Source organism: Ornithodoros turicata, chromosome 1, assembly GCF_037126465.1.
Source record: "Ornithodoros turicata isolate Travis chromosome 1, ASM3712646v1, whole genome shotgun sequence".
NCBI classification, from domain to species: domain Eukaryota; kingdom Metazoa; phylum Arthropoda; class Arachnida; order Ixodida; family Argasidae; genus Ornithodoros; species Ornithodoros turicata.
Genome location: NC_088201.1, coordinates 91,853,770 through 91,860,202, shown reverse-complemented (window position 1 = coordinate 91,860,202; position 6,433 = coordinate 91,853,770).

Sequence of the window (6,433 nt, the reverse complement as noted above, 5' to 3'; positions counted from 1 at the left end):
TTTGTAGGTCACTCCGTCAGGACCCGGCGACGTGTGCGCAGGCGAGAGCCCTATAGCAGATTCGAGCTCGGTAAGCGAAAATGGGGCATCCAATGACGGATCTGCGGAGGACTCAAGGGCTACAGGGATGTCAAGGGAAGACGCGAGAGGAGCTGCAGGTGTCGACGTCAGGCGGGCACAGTACTGCTCTGCAACCTCGACTTCAGGGCACCCAGTGGCAAGCGATAGTGAGCGGAAAGGATGCCTTTGGAAAACGGGAGTGGCGAGCCCTTTGAGCACTGACCAAATTCGAGACATGGGTGTTCTTGGAGACAGTGATGTCGCGAAGCTTCTCCAACGGTCGCGTGTCAGCTTGCACAGATGCCTATGAATCACCTTCTGTAGCCGCCTCGCTTCACTTTTGTCGACTGGGAGATGTGTGCGGCGGGCGCGTCGCCCGGCGCGGCGGCGGATAGCGCGCAGCTTCTCATACTCCGCGTCGACGGACGTGAACTTGGCAGGTATGCTGTGCACCTGGGTCGCAGCGCGCGCCGCGTTAGCAACCACGTCGCAGAAGTCATGGGCATTTTGGGGCCTCCAGTCTAAAAGTGAAGATTCGAGCATGCATCTGTAGGACTGCCAATCCGTTCTTTTAGCGGTGTGGGAGCGGGCTTGTGCTCGCGAACCTTGCATGCTGATCAGGACAGGAAGATGATCACTTCCAAGGGTATCAGCGCCCACCTGCCATCTGAAGCGATGTACAATAGGAGTTGACACAACAGAGAGGTCCAAGCAGGAGGAATGGTACGTTGTCTTCAGGAACGTAGGGGAGCCATCATTGAGGATGAAGAGGTTTCGCTCCTCGAACAGGGCTGCCAGTCGCTCCCCTCGCGTGTCGGAGCACGCGCTCCCCCAGATGACATTGTGGGCGTTGAAGTCACCACAAAGAAGATATGGAGGCGGGACGTTGTCCAGTACTGCGGCCAGGTCCCCAGTATCGTAAGCGACCGCCGGAGGAAGGTAAAGAGAGACCACAGTAAGGACAAGGTCGGCTATGCGCACGATGCAACATACGTATTCGCCCTGTCCGCCCGTAATAATATCCTTCTTGATGGCTGGAATGTCGTACCGAACAAACAACGCGGATCGGCATCGCCCGCCACGGGGACTGGAGGTGAATGTCACGTAGTTCGATAAACGAAACTCTACCGGAATTCCGCATTCCGATATACACATAATAGGAAACTTTTGTCGCCAGGTGAATTGACGGAAGTCGGACACTTTGGACAAGAGGCTTCTCGCATTCCATTGGAAGACCGTTGTCTCTTGAAAGTGCGTTGTCATTCCGATGTTATGTTCTGATCGGTGAGGTCGAGTCTGGATGAGTTCAGTTCCTACTCTGATCCGCCAGGAGAATGGGGGCGATGAGGTTTTCAAGGCCTAGGATCGATTGAACATCTGGGAGAACGGTACAGTTAGGGCACGCAGTAACTATGGCCTTAAGTGCCGCGAACAGCAGTTTTAATATGACCGATGCGACGTCACCGCCGCGTGTTCGGTCTAGGGCGGCACGGGATGAAGGGGACGGAGATTGGGTGTTGCTTGGCATGGCAGGTGCAGGATGCTTAGCCGCTGTGCGCTTTGAAGCGGCCGCTCGAGGTTCGCACGGCGGGAGCGGAGGGTAGTCGCTGTCCGCCCACGAGGGATGCTTCTCGGGGGCAGGGCTGTTGGTAGGCGGATGGCGTGAACCCGTTATAGTTGGCGGGGCAGGTGCACGCTTCTTTTTTGGCTTCCTCTTGCGTGCAGCCTTCCTGACTACTTCCAGGGCTTCTTTGTAGCTGCTCGTAGAGCGGGATCGCACCCGGGCTACGCGTCTTTGTTCCCTGAGTTTAGGACAATCTGCCGACGTGGCAACATGACTCCCCTTGCAGTTTATGCAGAGCGGTTGGGGCGGTATATGTGTTGGGATGAAGAACATGCTACTGTAGAAGGGAAAGATCTGTTGCTGTTACTGGTGCGCTTTGTATAGGAGGTGGTTCTTTAACTGTTTTTTGAAACATCCAAACGTACTTACCACCCGAATATCAGATGGTAGTGAGTTCCAAAGACGGGAAGTGTTGTAGGCAAAGGAGAAGCATCCATAATTGGTACGTAAAGGGGGAACGTGTAACGTTTGAGTTGATGTGCTTCTTGTATGTACAATTGGTTGCAGAGGTGTTAGTGTTATGGAGTCTATTGCAACTAGGTTATTTATAATTTTATATGCTAATTGAAGTGATCTGAACGCAATATACTTCTCCATAGTTAATATTTGAAGAGTATCATAGGCGAATGCTATGGGGTGATGTCCGTTAACAAACAGTATGATTCGCAAGGCATTATCTACGATGGTTTCGACAGGCCGTATAGATGTTTTATATGTTAGTCCATAAATTGTTATGCCGTATGATATGTGAGAGTGTACAAATGAGTTATAGATCATTAGTAACGTCTTAGTGTTAAATATGTATCTCAAACGATATAGAATGGGGATGTATTCCCTGATCTTCTGACAGATAGAGTTAATATGCTTTTTCCATGAGAGGTCATGTTCAAATATGGTGCCGAGAAATTTGGAATCGTTAACTTTCTGTAGTGCTTTGTTGAATATCTTCAGATTGAATGTTGTGTGTAGTGGTTTGTTTTTTGGTTTAAAAATAATGTAATTAGATTTTTTAAGTTAATGACTAGTCGATTGGTCGAAATCCAGTGTGATAATTTTTGGAGAGCTGTGTTACCTAGTTCACATAAGTGTGTTATATCTTTGCTTGTCAAACAAGCAAAGCATGCATGTCATCATCACTTCTTCATTTATTGTTGTTGTTGTTGTTGCTTGTCAAGAACAGGTTGATGTCATCTGCGTAGAGGATGGCTTTACATCCAAGAAAGTTAGGTAGATCATTGATGTAAACTAGGAAGAGGAATGGACCTAGAATGGATCCCTGAGGGACGCCACAGTTAATCTCGCTTGGTTCTGATTTTCCTTTACCTAGTGTAACGTATTGTTTGCGATTGGATAGGTAACTTTTTAGAAGATTAAGGGGTGTGCCTCTCACGCCGTATTTGGACAGTTTCTGAAGTAAGATGGAGTGGTCAAGCAGATCAAATGCTTTGGTGAGGTCAATGAATATTCCTAAGGAAAGGCAGTTAATTTCTATATTTCGTTTTATATTTTCACTGACGTTAAGTAAGGCTAGTTCTGTGGATTTTCCCTTAGTAAAACCATATTGTGTTTTTGATAATAGATTTCTTGATGTAACGAATTTTTCCAGTCGGTTGAGAATTAGTTTTTCGAATACCTTGGATATCGTTGGCAGGATGGCGATAGGCCTGTAGTTTTCAGGTTTTGTTCTGTCTCCTTTCTTATAAATGGGGTTTATTTTGGCTATTTTGAGTTGGTCTGGAAATATCCCGGCTTCAAATGAATAGTTAATAATGTTAGCAAGCGTTGGAGCTATAATGTAACCTATTTGTTTAAGAGTGTTTATGGAAAGGTTGTCATGTCCTAGGGATGTGGTGTTACGTAATGATTGTATGATGCTGAGAACTTCTTGGGAATCGGTAGGATTTAGAAAAAAGGAATCATCGTTATTGTACATCGGGCTGCTGTACGTCCGGGCTTGTGGGATGTCGTTCAACAGTATTGGCAACACCGGTAAAGTAGTCATTTAGTATCCCTGCTATACCATGTTCACTCGTTTCATATGTACCGTGTTTACTTTGAATCGCCGCTATAGGCGATTTAGTTGTGTGTTTGTTTAGCGCCGAGTTTATCATCTTCCAGGTATCTCTGATGTTACCGGTTGCTTCAGTTATTCTTGTTGCGAAGTATGCTTGTTTTGAGGCCTTGCTGATATGGGTTAACATGTTACGATATTTTTTTATATTTATTTAGGATAGTCAAGTTGCGAGGATTGTCGCGAACCTTTTTATATAGATTATTTTTGTGGTTGATGGATTTCTTCATGCCAGATGTAATCCACGGCTGTCGTATTAATTGTCTCTTGGAGAGTGTTTTGGTGTGTGAGCTATTGTAAATGGCTCTGCTTATTATATTTGTCAGATTTGCGTACTGCTCGTTGGGTGTGCATTGTCCGATTACTGTGTCCCAAGATGTGTCTTGGAGGACAAGTTTCAATTTTTCCTTGTCTAGGATAACACGTTGTGTATTGGGTGCGTGTTCGCTTGGTAACTCCTGATCTGATAACAGAAAGATGCCTTCATGGTCTGTGATGTCAGTTGCAATGGTTCCAGTTATGATTGTCTCATCATGTAGATTCCCTATCATGTGGTCGATAATTGTGGCTTTATGATTGTTGTACCTCGTGCCTGTGGAGATCCACTGGGTTAAAGTGGGTTAAATCCCGGACAAGCCCTCAATTTTGTGTTGGGTTGTCTGATGTGCTTCCTAAAGCGTCAGTTCCACCCCGTGACGGCCAGATATTTTCTCTGCGAATAAGGACAAGTGTCTGTAATAAATCGAGAATTCAATCACACGTCGGCTCGTTGGTCTAGTGATATAATTCTCGCTTAGGGTGCGAGAGGTCCCGGGTTAAATCCCGGACAAGCCCTCTATTTTGTGTTGGGTTGTCTGATGTGCTTCCTAAAGCGTCAGTTCCACACCGTGACGGGCACATATTTTCTCTGCGAATAAGGACGAGTGTCTGTAATAAATCGAGAATTCAATCACACGTCGGCTCGTTGGTCTAGTGATATGATTCTCGCTTAGGGTGCGAGAGGTCCCGGGTTAAATCCCGGACAAGCCCTCAATTTTGTGTTGGGTTGTCTGATGTGCTTCCTAAAGCGTCAGTTCCACACCGTGACGGCCACATATTTTCTGTGCGAATAAGGACGAGTGTCTGTAATAAATCGAGAATTCAATTACACGTCGGCTCGTTGGTCTAGTGATATGATTCTCGCTTAGGGTGCGAGAGGTCCCGGGTTAAATCCCGGACAAGCCCTCAATTTTGTGTTGGGTTGTCTGATGTGCTTCCTAAAGCGTCAGTTCCACACCGTGACGGGCACATATTTTCTCTGCGAATAAGGATGAGTGTCTGTAATAAATCGAGAATTCAATCACACGTCGGCTCGTTGGTAGGGGTATGTTTCTCGCTTTGGGTGCGAGAAGTCCCGGGTTCAAATCCCGGACAAGCCCTCAATTTTGTGTTGGGTTGTCTGATCTGCTTCCTAAAGCGTCAGTTCCACCCCGTGACGGCCACATATTTTCTGTGCGAATAAGGACAAGTGTCTGTAATAAATCGAGAATCCAATCACACGTCGGCTCGTTGGTCTAGTGATATGATTCTCGCTTAGGGTGCGAGAGGTCCCGGGTAAAATCCCGGACAAGCCCTCTATTTTGTGTTGGGTTGTCTGATGTGCTTCCTAAAGCGTCAGTTCCACACCGTGACGGGCACATATTTTCTCTGCGAATAAGGACGAGTGTCTGTAATAAATCGAGAATTCAATCACACGTCGGCTCGTTGGTCTAGTGATATGATTCTCGCTTAGGGTGCGAGAGGTCCCGGGTTAAATCCCGGACAAGCCCCCTATTTTGTGTTGGGTTGTCTGATGTGCTTCCTAAAGCGTCAGTTCCACCCCGTGACGGGCACATATTTTCTCTGCGAATAAGGACGAGTGTCTGTAATAAATCGAGAATTCAATCACACGTCGGCTCGTTGGTCTAGTGATATGATTCTCGCTTAGGGTGCGAGAGGTCCCGGGTTAAATTCCGGACAAGCCCTCTATTTTGTGTTGGGTTGTCTGATGTGCTTCCTAAAGCGTCAGTTCCACACCGTGACGGGCACATATTTTCTCTCCGAATAAGGACAAGTGTCTGTAATAAATCGAGAATTCAATCACACGTCGGCTCGTTGGTCTAGTGATATGATTCTCGCTTAGGGTGCGAGAGGTCCCGGGTTAAATCCCGGACAAGCCCTCAATTTTGTGTTGGGTTGTCTGATGTACTTCCTAAAGCGTCAGTTCCACACCGTGACGGGCACATATTTTCTCTGCGAATAAGGACGAGTGTCTGTAATAAATCGAGAATTCAATCACACGTCGGCTCGTTGGTCTAGTGATATGATTCTCGCTTAGGGTGCGAGAGGTCCCGGGTTAAATCCCGGACAAGCCCTCAATTTTGTGTTGGGTTATCTGATGTGCTTCCTAAAGCGTCAGTTCCACACCGTGACGGCCACATATTTTCTCTGCGAATAAGGACAAGTGTCTGTAATAAATCGATAATTCAGTTACACGTCGGCTCGTTGGTAGGGGTATGTTTCTTGCTTTGGGTGCGAGAAGTCCCGGGTTCAAATCCCGGACAAGCCCTCAATTTTGTGTTGGGTTGTCTGATCTGCTTCCTAAAGCGTCAGTTCCACCCCGTGACGGCCACATATTTTCTGTGCGAATAAGGACAAGT